This window comes from Corvus kubaryi, unplaced genomic scaffold, assembly GCF_017639235.1.
Source record: "Corvus kubaryi isolate FWS band 111438036 unplaced genomic scaffold, C.kubaryi_AGA036_p1.0 37396, whole genome shotgun sequence".
NCBI classification, from domain to species: domain Eukaryota; kingdom Metazoa; phylum Chordata; class Aves; order Passeriformes; family Corvidae; genus Corvus; species Corvus kubaryi.
Genome location: NW_024581135.1, coordinates 3,539,119 through 3,555,389, shown reverse-complemented (window position 1 = coordinate 3,555,389; position 16,271 = coordinate 3,539,119). Strand labels below are relative to the sequence as shown.

The following is a 16,271-nucleotide window of genomic DNA, read 5'->3' as shown; positions in this document are numbered from 1 at the left end:
ACTTTGTTGATATTTTTTTTTCAGTAATTCCATTATCACAAATCACAGGACTGTCAAATACCCCAGGACTAGGAGATCACAGCCCAACAAGCAGCAGATACCCATTTGGAGGTTTTAAATAACATTAATTCATTTTTCAAATCCTATAACACCAGCTACCTACAACTTATCCACAGCAAACCCCAACACAAAGCCTGTAAAATCCACCACCCTACCTTATTCACTGCTTCAACTAATTTTAGTCCAGGGACTATCTCAAGAAATGAGAAGAAAAGCCTAAGAGGTTTCACACAAGCTGTTTGTGTTTAAGGACAGAAGTTTAAGCTCGAATACAACATAATTATGATGTCATTGAACAGCAAAAGCTGCCAGCTCACACCGTGTTTTCATCACAGCACTACTACTGCAGGCACATTTGAAACACTACAGCATCTTCAGACGATAATTATAACTGTTGTTGTTTCTGTGGTTTCAAAGGTAATAGAACTTGTTCATAACATTTACACAATGCCAGCATGCTGCATGCAAAATACACATTAAGTGTCTCAGGCAAAATATTCCCACCAAAATACCTGCAGGCCAGCAGGTTATGATTTAACATTATTGTGAGCAGGAAATAAAAATGCAACACTAGACATACAACACCCAAATCCTTCCACCTAATCAGATAAACCAAGCTAGACTTGCCTGCTTAACTGAGGGACAGATTCAACTCTTGAGAAATAGTTCAAAAGCCATCTTGGCTTGCATGGTCTCATCAGCATTCCCCAACAGAGAGCCAGCACGAAAGAAGGAAAAAAACTTCAATAGCAAAGGCAACTTGGGGGGGGAGGGATAAAACTATTTACCAGTGCCCATGCTCCCCACCCTCCTCCCAGCCCATCTGAGGTGTTAGTGGTGTGGTGCCTCCTCACCCCACCACAGGGAGCTCACAGCTGTGCCTCCCCCCAGGTGATGCAGATGGGATTTCCAGGAGGTCCTTCCAGTCAGGAATCACCTACAGCTGTTGTACAGAAAAGGAGAGAGTGGATCTCACACAGTTAATGGATAAGTTCGCTCATCTTCACCACCTTGCTGTTCAGCTTCACCCACAGAGGTGCAAAGAGAGGCAGATGTGGCATTTGGCAAGCTGTCAAGATACATCTTTCTTTTTAAAAGTAAGGTGCACTTCCCTGGCTGCTCTCAGCCCAGTCCTTCTGTCTGTAACAGCTCTGCTGTCAGCACTGAGGATGCCCTTTTCAAACATCGGCAAGGAGGAGTTGGGTGATACAGTGGTAAAACAGCCATTTTCTCCAAGAGCAACCCAAAATGGAGACCTGTACTTTCCACCTAACTCTAATCCTTGCAGATAATTCCTCACAGAGATGTTCTTTCACCAGGCAGGCCAAATTCACCTCCCTGGACTTACCAGCCATGGATGCAGCCATCCTGCCACTCTGAGGGTCTCATGCTGCACCCGTGATATGACACGGGGTCCAGATACCACCACCCTGACATCAATCATAGGCACAGCACATAAACTTTCAGTTTTACCAGCGGTGTCATTTTTATTGTTTCATCCATCACACTGCACTCCTCACTCTGCAGGCAGTCTCTCCCTCTAAGTATTTCTTGGAGTTGTGGAGCCCGAGGACAGAACTGAAGCTTTGGAAGTATCGTAAAGGTTATTCCCATTGACAACCACCACAATCTTATTGTCTATCTAGCTAAATAGTAAGGGTCACTTGAAAAGTTAATGGTGATGCTGCTACCAAGAGTCTTGTGATGCCTGCACTTCCTGTCAGAAAAACACTCAAAGCGAATCTGAAATCAAAGTAGACAAAGCTAAAGTTCTGCTTATGAATGTCCCACCCAGTCACTGCAGTGTTGTCTCCTTTGATTTCAAATTCACTTTGAAACTCTCCAAACAGGAGGCGCAGCTCAACCTCAGAAGCAGAAGATGCAAAGTGGGAACACCACCCGTTTACTTCTCACGTGGCTGGTGCTAGCAGGTGGAGGATGCTTAACAAAAGCCATAATAAGCCCCCAATGCTAATTCCAAAAGGGAATTACCTACCCACATTATCCTTTGGTGCTTGTGCTTCCCAGCATAGGCGTACAGGGCTTTTTATTATTCCAGAAACCACCAAGTGCAAACAGAGCAGCTCGTTCCAGCTGAACCAGGACTTTCTGCATGAGCTGACATTTTGGAAAGTAGTTTCTTTCTTGGAGCTGAGATGGGATTTTTCTGGCTTAAGCAAAATGGGAAATTGTCCACAGTCCTTTACTTTCACTCCTAGCATATTTTCACTAAGTAATATGCAAGCAAAACAGTCCAGAAAATGCTCAGTCACAGCAACAAGTTTTTATAGCCACTTTATTTGAAAGAGCAGAATATTTTTGGCAATGTAGTTGGAATGACAGCTCCCTAATTTTTCAATACACCATTTGCTGCTTTTGCACACATTTATACCTTTGGATCTAGAGAAGAAATTGAGTAGCCACTGCACCATGTTTGAATACACAGTCAGGAGGCATGAACCACCTTCCCGCTCCAGAGTATGTGGGACCCAACAGACCCAGTGGAATGATAAGAGAGGACATTTCTCATGGGGACTGAAGCTCCCAGAGCAAGCCAATTCCTGCCTTCACAGTGCTGCTTCTTTCCTGATGACACTTAGCTGGGAGCTGGGAAGGGCAAAGCTGGCAGACTGGAAGATTGCCTAATGTGCTGTGACTGACATGTAATCGAATATTCAACCACTGGTCCTCATGTCGGTGGTAAAGTGAATATGACACCCTTCAGCTTAGTTGTGATCACGGCTCGTTCTTCTGCAAACAGTTTCACAAAGGTGCAGCCTGGCTCCTTGATGAGGCGGATGTGTGAGATGGGAGAGCAGTCACGGAGGTCACCTGCTGCTGGGAATGTGCCGAGGACCTGCGAGGGACTGACCTTTAAATGCCAACCGCATCCCCGCCGTGCCCCCACACCTCGCGCCAAGGTGGGACCCCACACTCTTTGCTTTCACAGCCACCATCACGCTCAATGACCTGGATGAGCCACCTGTTCGACATCAGAGGGGTCTTTATCTCTTGGAGCCTTTTTGGATCTGTGAGTGCCGAGAAAAAAAAAGACACACACACACATATTAAAAAAAAAAAAAAAAAAGAACATTTGGGGGTGAGAAACCCCAAGGGAAGGAACTCAGATGTTCGGGTCAGGCCTTGGTATCAATTCTTCTTTCCACTTAGCACAGCCTGCTGCCTGCCCAGGCTCTTTGTCTCTGCCCTCTTCCCAGTACAGAAAGCATTTCCCTTTTAAATGACATCTGAGCGCTGACATGCTGGAGGCACCCATCCTGCATCATCTCTGGCAGATGGTGCAGCTGGCCACGATTTTCGGGATTGCTTAAATAAAACCACAGTGCCATATCAAGAAATGTAGAGAAAACGCTCAACAGTGCTTAAGATGTTTAAACATCACAAACTGTCTAAGACTTCAGCTCGCTGTACTGCGCATTTTTGGTGATGTAACTGTTCTTATTGACGGTAACAGTGAAATCTCCATCATGACTCACTTCATTTTCTTTCTGGGAGGCAGAGGCAAATCTTATGATATTTCTGCTCTGACCCAATACTAGATTCTTTCACCTTGCTGTGTTAGGAAGAAGTTTGGACAGCTGTAACAACACAAGTCAAACGCTTGAGGTTTTTTGGAGAAGGGAGCTCCACTGCTGCTGGCATCAGATCAGGGGTGCCCTGATGCCATCAGATAAGAAGCTGACCCACTCCCACAGTCCACAAAGCCAGAAGCACCTCTGCATGGCTTTCACAGACATCCAAGCAGATTTAGTGCAAGCAGCAATGCTCAAGCCAACATAAATGCCGTTTTTCCTTTTCCCCTATGGTTTCGCTTGCTTTGAGCTAATTAGCCTGATGGCCATTTCCCTGCCCCCTGGAGATACCATGTTTAGTGGTATATGTATTTTGGGAAAAAAGCCTTTTAAGTGAAAATTGTCATTGTTGTGTCCAGGAGTCATGTGGTTCTTTCTTGCTCTACAATAAGTCTTCAGCTTTTCTGCTAGTGATTAAAATTAGGTGGGATACTGGAAAATTGCAACTTTAGGAAATATTTAGTCATAACTAAATGAAATCTGGGGCTGTGAAAGTGAAAAATGGGATTTAATTCCAACTTAGCAGGGCTCCTTGAAAGTTTAAGCCCTGGTAGACCCCAAAATACATGAGATAACCTTGCAGCATTTGTGAAGTTACCACAAGAGAGCCATTACCTGTAGGGGTCAAAGGAGACCCCTCACATCTGCATTGCAGAAAGCTACTGAATTCAGTGATATCTGGGAATCTGCCTAAAATTTACTGCATTTCCCAACAAGAGAGGCACTTGGAATGACACTAATGTTCCTGAAACAAATGAAGGGGCCTAGGTTTCGTTCTCCAAACCCTCCTCAGTGTTATCTTGCCTCAGGAAAGAGTGCCTGTCACAGCAAAGTGGAGCAGCTTGCAAAGATATTCAGAAGGCTCAACATGAAGCCAATCCCTGAGAAGCTGAGATGAATTTCTGTGAAGTTGCAGGCAGGTATTTATTTACTGTGCATATTGACTGGCAAACCTTGAGACATTTCAGAGCACCATCACCCGGGGGGCGTCACCCCAGCATCCTCCTCACATTGTCTTTCTTCACAGTCCCCAAACTAGTTGGGAAAGCAGCAGGGAAAGGGCAGGGGGTGCACTCCAGAGCTCCTCACACATCTCTCCATGAGGGCAGAGCTGTGAGCATGGGCAGCTGGCCGCCCTCCACAGGGACCAGCACACGGCTCCACCGCGCGCAGGCACCTCCGGCCGCAGATGTCGGCTTTTATTGCTCAGGTCTCCTGTATCACTGGGCCACCTGTACAACATATTTAACATACAGCAGTTATTCTGTTGCTGTTTGAGCTGAAATAATCTTGGCAGGAAATGGCAGTTAAACCCAGGCATAATTTTTTACACCGTGTGTAATGCAAAAATCACCTCTTTGGATAAGTAATATACTCTCGTTGCCTTCTTGGTGGAATATAGTATTTCTTGTCCCATCAGAAATTGGCCAGAATTGGTATTTAATATCTGAATGTCTCCATTCCAGGCTCAGATTGCGATTCCTGAAAAAAAGAATGGAACTTTTACAAACTCTGGATTTTAGATGTGGGATACTGTTGGCCCCTTCTCAAATGACAAGATGGTGAAAGGCAGCCCCATCACAGAGTTAGGTTTGAATGGAGGCCTCGTATTCAAACACAGATCCAGGATTTGGATGTGGCTTTTGGATTTAGTCCCATTCCCAGCCATATCCATTTGATGTAGCAGAACAGGCTATCACACTGGTTGAAAAACACTTGGAGCATCTATTGCCTTTTTTTGCAAGTGAATTTCAAATTTTCTTTGCCCAAACTGAGAGAGAGGTGACATGACTAAATATTACAAGAACATCATTTTCTGCTGCTGCTGCTGTTCAAGACATACAGTAGGTTTTTTCCCTCTGTTTGCTTTAAAAATTAGGTTGCTAATGATAATGTTCCTCTCATAGATGATCTTGTACTTTTTAATGATACCCATAGTTTTCCTTCACATAAATGACTAAATCCTCACAGAAATCTCTGTCTTGATTAGCACTCCTGCTAGTAAAATTTCACATACTAAATCAGTACCAGCTGTAGCAAGAAAGAATGAAAAAGGCAAGTGTAAATGTTCCATATGCCCTACCAAATTGGCATCTGTGTCAGTAACCCTGTGTTTTTTTAAACAATTGTATACATACATTCTCAGAAGTGTTTTGCTCACAGGATTCTGCAAGCAAAATTTCCTGTGTTGGTACATCACTGAAATGTCACATCTAAAAAAACCCCAGCAAGGAGTTTTGCTGCTTCTCCTCCCTACACCCAACCCTGGCGCACAATTCAATGAGTTACCTCGAGTTTGCCGCACCTTTGTTTTGACGCCTGCTCCCCGTAACCTGACTCTGGGACACTCCTGCAGAGCTGCTCCACATTTAGCACTCAGTTATTAGCAGCACCACCGAAAGCCAAAGCTACTACGGCGCTGTAATTATTTCCAAGCTGAATTCAGAAATAAGGACTCGAGTTCCAGCTTGGCTGCTGGGGAATGCTGCTCCGATGAGCCAACAGCTCATCTTTCGCGTGACTCATGAGTGATGATGATGCAGGAGGGAGCTTGTCCCGGGGACAGCCCAGAGCTCTGACCCAGAATGGGCAGTGACTCAGCTCCATTCTGCAAAATCACGGTTTGGGTGCAGGGTAGGTGATAGTTGCAGCCTCTTGGACCAGCCTGACACTTGTAAACCGGCTGAGCACCACCTGCTCCATCGCTCTGCTGTGCAGCAGAAGAAAGCCTGGAATACAATGCAATAAATATAAGCACAATACAACTTAAAAGTAACCATGTCCTCAGCAAAAACACTTTAAAGTCAACTTATGTCTATCCTGACACTGGAATTCAATCAGTATGGCAGAACGGACTTCCAAAGTTAAACAAATACTAACTAGTGCTCCAAATGGGTAGCAAACATCGCAGCCTCCTGCGGAAAGGCGATATGGAGCCAGACTGTCCACTGGTGTAAGTCAAGCTCACTTCACTGGACTTGGGTTGAGCTGTGCTGATCAACACCAGCTGACTGATCCACTGCAAACCCCAGAGCCAGCCATCGTCTTCCCTGACATGGGATGATACAAAGTAAACAAGAAAAATTAAGAAGTAGTTAAGGGCATAAATAGGATATTTCTAGGAATAAGAAATTATTTCTTGAATTTCCGAAAGTCAGGAAGACCCTCTTTCCTCACACTCTTGGCCATGACAAAGTGGTGACACTTGTTCTGATTTTTTTCCAGTGCAATGTGGAGTGTATATTTGCACATCATGTCATGCCTGTCCATGGTAATCAGAAGCCATTATTTCCAAAAGCTCAAAATTCCCTCCTGGACTCTGGTATGCCAAGTGTTTTACTTCACAGTGATTTCTTTTCTTTTCTTTTCTTTTTTTTTTTTTTCATGGTTGATTTATAATTGCTGCAAACAGAAGTTTATAATGGAAATGCTGACAAAACTGTAAGTACAGTGTCACGTTAACGCTACCATTGCTGCCTCTTTGTCAGACTTTCCTTTAACCCTATGAGCCAAGACTTGGATCAAGTAACAACAAAAGCCCAGAATACACAGGGCATAGGAGATAGAGTGGAGAAGTGGAGACAAAACTCCTGGAATAAAATCCTTGCCTCAGTGAAATCAAAGGGATTTTATCCCTGGTGTCTAGTCTCACTTCTGCCAGACACTTGCTGTGCAATTTGGACAAATTTATCCTCTGCAAAATGGACAGGAAAATATGTTCTGCACTTACCTTACAAGTGTTGTAGCATGATTAGCAAATCATGCTATTAAAGAAGCAGGGGAAGGCTGAGGATAAATATAAACACTACCTACATATTTACAAAAAAAATAGGCAAATATTATTCTAGGAATCCTCTATGCATGGAAGGTGGTAGGATCTTTACTGCTCTGCCTGCATGTATTTACACAGAGACATCAGTATAACATTCCCCTCAACACCCTCATTATTTGGGTCTTCTCTCATGTTTGTGATTTTCAATTTTATTCCTGGCTTAGGTCTCATTCCTGACATTTTTATGTAGGTTTTGTATGCAATAATATACATACATTAGATGGTGTTGAAACCATCAACCCGAATTGCTATTTTTAGCACAGTGCAGAGGATGGGACAGAGACATAAGTGACAATTAAAGAGAATATATTCAGAGCTGTCATCAGCAAATATTTTTTTCTCTTGCCAGGAATCCTGAGTGCGTAGAAGGGCCTCCTAGGCAAAGTTTTTAAGGCAAAACATTTGGGTCATTCAAAAAAACCCCAAACAAACCCACAAGTAAATGACATCACCAGGAGGCTGGGCTGCTCGAAGGTTCCCAATCGCCGACTTTGCGAGAAAATTCTTATTTGCTCCCTCAAATTGCTGATCTGCCTCTTTGCTTCTGTACTACCCATGCACAGTGCCTGCAGATGTATATAATTTACAGAGCTTTCCTCATCAAGGGGATTAGGCAGCCCTCTTTCAATATGTATAAGAAGTACAAACACACACTTACCCACTATGTTTTACGCCTGCCTGCAACAAACAGCTGAACAGATTGTGATGAAATTCAGACATTGACAATCTGACAAAAAACTTCTTTTTTCCCTTAAAATCTGGCTTCCAGAAGTTTTGCAAATATAAATATTTTATTTGAATACCGCGAGGGCCCCAATCTTATGGAAAGCCTACGAAGCAAACATGGAGATACATGTAGTTAAGGAGGGGGAAAAAAAATAGCACAGACACATACACAAAACACATCTATTTGGTGCAACTTGCCAATTTTCACAATGATTCGGGTGCGTTTTCTCTGCCTGGCTCCTGAGACTGCAACTAGACTCCTCTAATAAGCACTTTTTACCCACCAGTGTGTCAACGGTGCTTTAACAGTAGTTTCAGTGTCAAATTGCCCTTTCCTCAGCAGGGATTGTTAAGCCTTTCTGTATTATACTTCCAAGACTCTCACGAGCTGGAGTTGGGAGATATAATATTTTCTTTGAAGTTTGCATTTCACAACACACTGGGATGCAAACAAGCTCCAGTTTCTCAGTAGTCAAACAATTCTGGCACACAGGGACTAGGACTAAATATTGTACCGAATTTTCTAATTACGTCTTTGTGATATTTACTACACGATGTTAGGTGAAAGCAGATCCTAATCAATATAAAACCCCTTGTCTAAACAGGACATCTGGGCTTTGAAATATTCTGTTTGTTGTCTAGAAATTACCCTGTAGCAAGCCACTGTAACAATATAATATCTTAGTCATGGAAAACTTTGGAGTATTTCTGATAAACTTATCATAAACAGATGAGTGCTTTCTCTCTTTCAGTATTAAGGTGATGTAAAAAGTGAAGATAAAAGTCAGCTGTATGCATAAAATCATAGAGACTTTTGCCAACAAAATGCTGTGTTTACAAGTTTAAAAGATCCAAAGTCTGAAAAGGCAAAAAATTAGGATTCTTAAAGTAACACTAACTCAGCCACATGGCACATCCTGGCAAGCACATTTAGCAAAATAAACATTAGCATATTCATATACACATTTCTACAGCAACGTATTTTTAATGTGGCCAAACTAATTCAACAATGGGAATCTCAACTTTTCTCATTTTAAGGCCAGATTCTCAGCTGGCAGAGACATATTATTTCAACAAACCGACATCACCGACAGCAGCGAAGCAGCAGAGCCGCCTCCTTCTGAGCAGGCAAGTGCCAGAGTCTGATGCACTTACGATGACAAGTCTCTCTTTCTGACTTCATTATCAATATTCATACAACAAGACAGACAGATGTGACTAAGAATCAGCTCCTCAGATAGAATCCTGAGCCTTCCACTACAAAAGCATTCATGAGAGTCGCTTTTCTGCCTGTATTTTGTCACGTAAGAGAATCAGGAGGAATCCAGCCCCCCTGGCAGAAGGATTTCACAGCATAAGACATGGGCAGTTGTAATTCTTTGGCCCTAAATTTTGGATGATGCCGATTTTTACTGATTGTCTCAGCTTTATCTGACAATTCCTTGATTTGGTTCTTCCGACAGCAACGAACTGCACCGGAGGGGAGCATCTCCCCGCTCATCACAGACATGTCAGCGTAGGATCCATTCCCACATCCAAGCCTTCCCACAGAGAAAGTTTTCTGTGCTGAGGACATTCTCTCTGGATAGCAAGGCAGATCCAGGCTCCCAAAGCAGCTGCCTTTGCAAAGCTGGCTTATCCCATCACCCCCGAATTGCCCTCGGTGGAGAGGATCTCCGGATGGCGCTGGGCCAACCGCACCAGCCCTTCTGCCTTCCCAGCCTCCCAGCACGGGTGCCCTCCCATCACACCAGGGCTCCACAGCCTGGGATAAGGGGATCTAAAAATGACACAAAGCCCCCTTTGCCCCACCTTAATATGACCTATGCTAAATCCAGCTTGGCTGGGGTTGAGGATCAAGGCCCTTAGACACTCTTAACTTAATGCTCCAGGTAGGAATATAACTCCCCCCCCCATCACTCCCTGTTTATTTTTATTTTTCAAGTGCTCAAGGTCCTGGTCAGGACTACAGCCCCGCTGAGTGACACACACTATAAATATGGAAAAACCTCAAAAATTCTCAGTTTAAAGAGAGGTTACATGAAGAGAAGGCAGCAAGAGGCAATTGCATGCAAGTTGTTTGTGTGCACATAGTTTCTTGTTTGATTTTTTTTTTTTTTGCCAAGGATCTTGAACCTCACCCAGCTGGACTTTGAGGCATCCGGAGCGAGTTGGTTAATTGCTAACAGCCTTCATAGAGACACACAGGGAATTAATCCTCAGATCACCTCTTTTCCCCTTTGCAAGTCACCAAAAAAAAAAAAACAAACCAGAGAAAATCTTAGCTGTCCGTACTATTTCCAACAGTAAATGTTGCCATTTCAGAGTTGGATATGGAAGGAAAAAAATAAAACTGGAAAGCACTTCACACCTTTGAGCTCTGTAGACTGTTAACAAACTGGAGAGATATTGGCAAAGAGGTTCAAAAGTTAGTAGGGGCGACAGACAGAAGAACAGACAGTGCAATTGCTTCATTTCCATAAGTGCTCATGCCAAAAAATCAGATCTGATTAATAATTAAAAAACAAACAAACAAAAAACCCCATTATTTAGAGAATCAAGAATAAGTCTGACTGGAAAGTTCAAAAAGGCCTGGACATATAAAAACAAAAGGTTATAGTGCAAGTCCCAGCTTTGAGGTTTTTTTACAGCCCTTCCACATGAGTGGGATGGCTCCCATCCCACAGGGACACCCACCCTCCCCTGGGACTCTCAGCCAGGAGCACCCAGGCCACAGGGTGGGAATGACCACCCGAGGATCCTGGGCCAATTTCCCAGAGACACCTCCAAGCTCTGAAGATCTAAAGATCCCCTGAATAATCCTATTCAGGGAGGAGAATTATAACCATGAAGGGCAAAAACAGGGGGAAATGGGATCCTTCCTCAGGCCCCTGGCAGACACGGAGGGGACAATGGGGAAATAAGAGCTAGCACAAAAGTTTCCTCGAGTACGCCCTCAGCCACTGCCGTTTCAGATGAGAATTTCCAGAAGCAGGAACTAAAAGAATATTATTATTTTCTTTGAGGGATTAATTACTTTGCCACTTGTTACCTTTTGTTAGAGGCATGACACCCCATAACCTTGTTGCACAAGGCACCAGATGTCCATTTAAATGTCAGTTTTGAACGAAAAATGTTTTGTTTTCCCATTTGAGTCCACAAGTTATTTTCTTTCTGCTAAAACCCCCATGAATTTTAAGGCGAGCAGACACCAAAACGTGCTACAAATGATACAGACGGGTGCTGAGTTCTCTGGGTGAAAATAAATAAATAAAGGCAGTCCTTCCTCCTGCTTGCTGGGGACGCATATCCCCTTACAACTAAGAAAGTATTAAGAACATGTTATGAAAAATAACAAAGAATAGCAGAGAAATCAAAAAGTGAGTGGCACTTCAGATGGAGTTTAGCAAATTAAGTCATTGACCTGAAGAGGAGATTAATACCAAACAAGGTGCCCCTTCTTCTGAAGTAATGAATATTCTTCAAACAGCAAGGGAGCACTGACTGCTGTTTGATGCTGATGACATTGAAAATTTAGGAGAACAGAAATTCCATCATTTTTCATTTGTATGCAAATGCGCCTGTTCCAGAAATTAACCCCTGAACCCCATGTCAGTTTTCATCTGGAGGAATTCTCTTCGCTCGCATCACACAGCGCAGCCTTGCTGCTATCCTGGGGTCACTGGGGCTTCCCCACACACAACAACACAAAACACTAAAACAAAACAACCCCAAAAAAAAAAAAAAGGGTCCCAAAAAAGGGAAGAAAGTAGGGTGGGGGAAATTGGCCAAATCGTGCCAGGCTTTGTTTCCCCCCATTAATGGGGTATAAAGGAACAATAGAAGCCAAAGCCTGTTGTAAAATGCACATCTCTAATGCCTGGCTCTGGGTCCTGGCATCATTGTCATGCAAAAGGCAGCTCTACCTCTTTAGGCAGAGCAGCACCCACTAATCACTTCCACTGGTGCTAAGGTGAACCTCGGGCCAATATACAACCCGTATTACTCTTCCTTTCAGCTCGGGCTTCCACTGTTAAAAAGTTCCTTTGTCACTTAGCACCTTAGACAAATGCGACTATCTGCATCTGAAGGGGAAAGAGATGATGGAGGTTTTTTAATTGATGTGGATTTAATTATGCTAATTTAGACAGCTGTAAAGCCTTTTCAGTAGAGCTGCATAATGGGACCAGCAAATACAGGTGTCCTTCACTGCAGGCGCTTAATGTTTAACCTCAGTCGTTTTGTAAGGAAGGGAAAATGCAAAGTAATGGTTAACCAGCAGAAAGCTCTATTTCTTGAGGACCTAAAGAGGACACTTCACTTTGATTCTCCCTACAATCCCATTGAGGGCTGCAGAAATCCACACACGCTGAGCAGAGCACAAATACTTTTCATTGCAGTGATGAAGATGAGGCTGAGGCAGAAACAAGAGGGTTCCGGCCTGCCACAGACTTCAGCATCCTGCACAGGGTGTCCTTTGCTTAATTTAGGCCATCTCTGAATAAATGCTTAATTTAAGACAGCTCTTTCTTGTCCTCTTTTTTAATCTTTTGGATCTGGCCACCTACAGCACCAGCAATGACTAAAACCAGTAAGGCATTTTCTTCAGGTGTGTTCTTGGTGTCTTATCCAGACCCCTCTGAGGCTGCTATGCCTCTGCCTTTCCCAAAATTCCTCATCCCACACCCTACATCCTTTCTCTAGGCTGGGGCTGATACCTCCAGGGACCACTTGGAGATTCATTTCCCAGGTTTGGCTGGGAGTTTGGCCAGTTTGGCTCCCCAGGGTGGCCATGCACCATGAAACATCAGTGCTGCTCCCAGGGAAGAGTGTAAATACTTGGCCAAAGGTGAGGAAGGGACCACTGAGCTTTTTTAATATAGCATGAATCACAGACCAGATGTGCCTGTGGGTGTTGAAACCAGATGATCTCTGAGGTCCCTTCCAACCCAAAGCATTCTATGATTTTATGATTCTGTGATTCTTTGACTGCCAGAGGCAACCTCAGTGACCAGGTACTTGAAGCTCTCCTGTTCGGTAGCACTGTCTTATTTGTATGACCACTCTTTTTTTTTTTTTTTAATAGTAGAAATTGCTATTTATTAAATACTTGTTAGAGTAGGAACGAAATCTTGGCATACAAGTTCTGGTAGACTTCACTGAAGCAATTTCAGGTGTTACTGGCTGATTTACACGTCACTCATTGCTGGTGCCACAAGCACAGTCTGCTCAGGAAGGTGGACTTTGGGCTGTGCTTTCCTCCCAGAACATCTCTTTTTTAAAGGAGTGCTGCCAGACTGGTGAATATGCTGGAAATATGCACTACACCATCAGATGGAGTTGATTTGGGTAAGGCAGGAGAGAGAAGATTAAATCCAGGTGTACAAAACTATCCACTGCTACATCTTCTTTCAGTCTCCTGAGGCAAAAAGAGGTAATGGAAGTGCTTTCCCATCACATGATGCAGTGTGTAGCTCCACTAGGAGCTGCTCTGCATATCTGTGTCTGTCTCCACCTGGACAATGCACTATCTCCAATCATTCCTAAAAGTGCAGCAGAAATGGGCTTTTATCCCACTTTACACTGTGCTTATATGATTTGCCCAAGGTCATTGAGAGCAGAGATGGAAATTCAGATTTTTACTTTTTTTTCCATTGTTTGATGTCCCATTACAACCCTCTCTTTCCCCACCTTTTCCCTCCCTGTCTGCATTTCACCTTCTTAGCTCCAGGCACTGTCTATGGCGATTCTTTCAATTTTGGCAAGAGTTCCTGTTCTGGGAAATGCTAACAACAGGCACCGAGGGGTTAGCAAAGTTGTGAGCTTCAACCAAATTTCCTGGCTTCCAAGTCTGCAAATTCTGCTGCCTAGATACAGATAATTCTCCCGAAACACTAAGTCCCCTCGTCCCCTCAGCTCCTCCTCAGGAACACCAAGTGCAGAGCACTCCATAGCTATTATATTCACATGCATATATTATAAGCTTCAGCTTGACGAGCTCGACAGTGACAGTGTCAGTCACCCTTCACCCTCCTGCTGCGGTCCAAAGCTGGATTCAGCACCTGTGGGGCTGTGCTGGGCTCTCTCTCATGGCAGCTGAAGGGCCAAACACAAGTTAATCTGGGAGATGTCCTTCCCAACAACCACACCTGACTTCCTGGCCTGTTTTCCCCAAAGCCTCCTCGGTCATTCTGGCAGCTGGGACACCAACAATGTGCTTGGGGTTGGGTTGAGTTTTCCTCTTGGCTGCTCTGAGCTCTTTGATGCCATTTTCCTTGACTCACCCTTGATTATGGTGGATGGTCTCTATTACATTTTCAGCTAACCTGATATCCACACAAAAGGCTTTGGGGTAGGTTTTATTTCAAGTGTTATCCAGTCGTAGGTTTGCCCGATGCAGAAATGTCAGAATTGGTCCTAGAGCCAACCAAATCCTGGTGCTTAGCCCAGCAGGAGATCGAATTTCTTCTGCATACCCAGGATGAAAATGCACAGGCCCTTTACCAGGGACAGCCAACATACAACATACCAATTTAAGCACTCTGCTCTGTATTTTAACAGATTTTAGGAATTTGTGGGAATTCTCTTTAACACTGGAGAGGAAAAGATCTGAAGAAATGCTCTAGCAAAAAAATATACAAATGGGTGCTTTGATAACTATAAAGTTGCTTTCTTGGACCAAGAGCCCACATTAGGAACCAAATAAAATATTTAAAGGCAAAAATTCTGCAAAGTTTCCTCCCGCGAAAGGGAAAATATGGTCTATGCTGTACCAGACCTTCCTTTTGCAAAATCTGTTTAGGAGTTGCCATGAAACAAGCAGGATTCAACAAAGAGCTTGACAATTTCTGTTAAAGTTGCATTTATATATATTTCTAGGAATGGTTGGTTTGATTCTTCTTTAAAACCAAGTGTCAGGTTGAATTTCAGACCACATATAAATATAATTTTGCTCTCACATAATGCTTTTGTATCTGGTGTAATTCCATCTACTGCAGTGGTGTTACCTTTCAGTTACCCTAATGGGAACAAGAGCAGAATTACACTGATAAAAAAAGCTGCTTACAGAAAGAAATACAGAAAGAAAGAGCACAGGAATAAATACTTCCTCTGGCTTATTTAATATATTTGTTTGTCCAAATTGTAGCAAAGATATTTATTTCAAGGAATATTGTTTGATCAGCAAGAGTAAACACTGATATGTCTTAAACAGCAACATGCAGTTTTTACAATTCATCAAACGACACCTAGGATTGTTTAGCTGGTCAACTAAAAGAAACAACAAAAGGTTTCAGGTCATATAATTATACCCTTCTGTTTCCCAACTTTCTTAGAAATCTCTGCCTAAAAATAATCCCAGCATCCGGCTGCCTTGCAGAGTTGGCTTATTTTAAAACATATAAAAACTCTTATTGCAGCCTTAGCCATTTTAAGGTCTCGGTGCTGACATGGAGTAATAGTGCTTAGCACTACTATATACCGCTTTCCATCTCCAAAGCACTTTACAAACATTAGCTAATTAATCCTCAAAACACCCCTGTGAGGTATGTAGGTAAGTATTGTCATCCAATTAGGTAAGTATTAAGCACTGTTATCCCACCAGATAAGTATTAAGGTCTCCCATTTTACTGGGGAGCCTGAGGACAACAGGTTAAGTTGCTTACCAAAGGTCACAGGGGGAGCTGGTAGAATAAAACTTGGGATGCTTTGGTTTCTTGAGGGCTATTCAGGCATCCGGGTAGCATCCGGTGCTGCTCCCTCCACAAAGGCATCCCTTGCCATCCACATGGAAATTAGGGTTTTCTATACCCCTCCAAACACAGAGTGATGGGTACAGCGTGGTGGAAAAGATGTGCCTGAGGAACACAGACGCCCCCTTTTTGGGCTGGGCAAGGATGACATCGCCCAGCAAAGTTCTCAGGAAGTTTTTAAGAAAAAAGGTTTGGATCAGGGCATTTTCCTGTGGGTGCACACGGACACGCATTCAAAAGAATCATCAGGCCTTGCCAATCAAAAGCTCCTCCCTCCCCTCTCAATTCACCTTTCTTTCCCATTATTTT

The 16,271-nt window shown here is 43.4% G+C and overlaps 1 protein-coding gene across 1 annotated transcript in view; it reads right to left on the bottom strand.

Annotated features, from left to right (window-relative positions):
- Positions 1-2,342: 2,342 nt before the first annotated feature.
- GTDC1 (glycosyltransferase like domain containing 1) overlaps positions 2,343-16,271 on the bottom strand; it is a 201,022-nt gene continuing 187,093 nt past the window's right edge. Inside the window, exons 12-13 of the transcript XR_006018285.1 lie at positions 5,008-5,135; positions 2,343-3,089 (exon numbers count right to left, since the gene is read on the bottom strand). The gene's annotated coding sequence lies outside the window, so the exon portion shown is untranslated. The remainder of the gene's footprint in view (positions 3,090-5,007; positions 5,136-16,271) is intronic.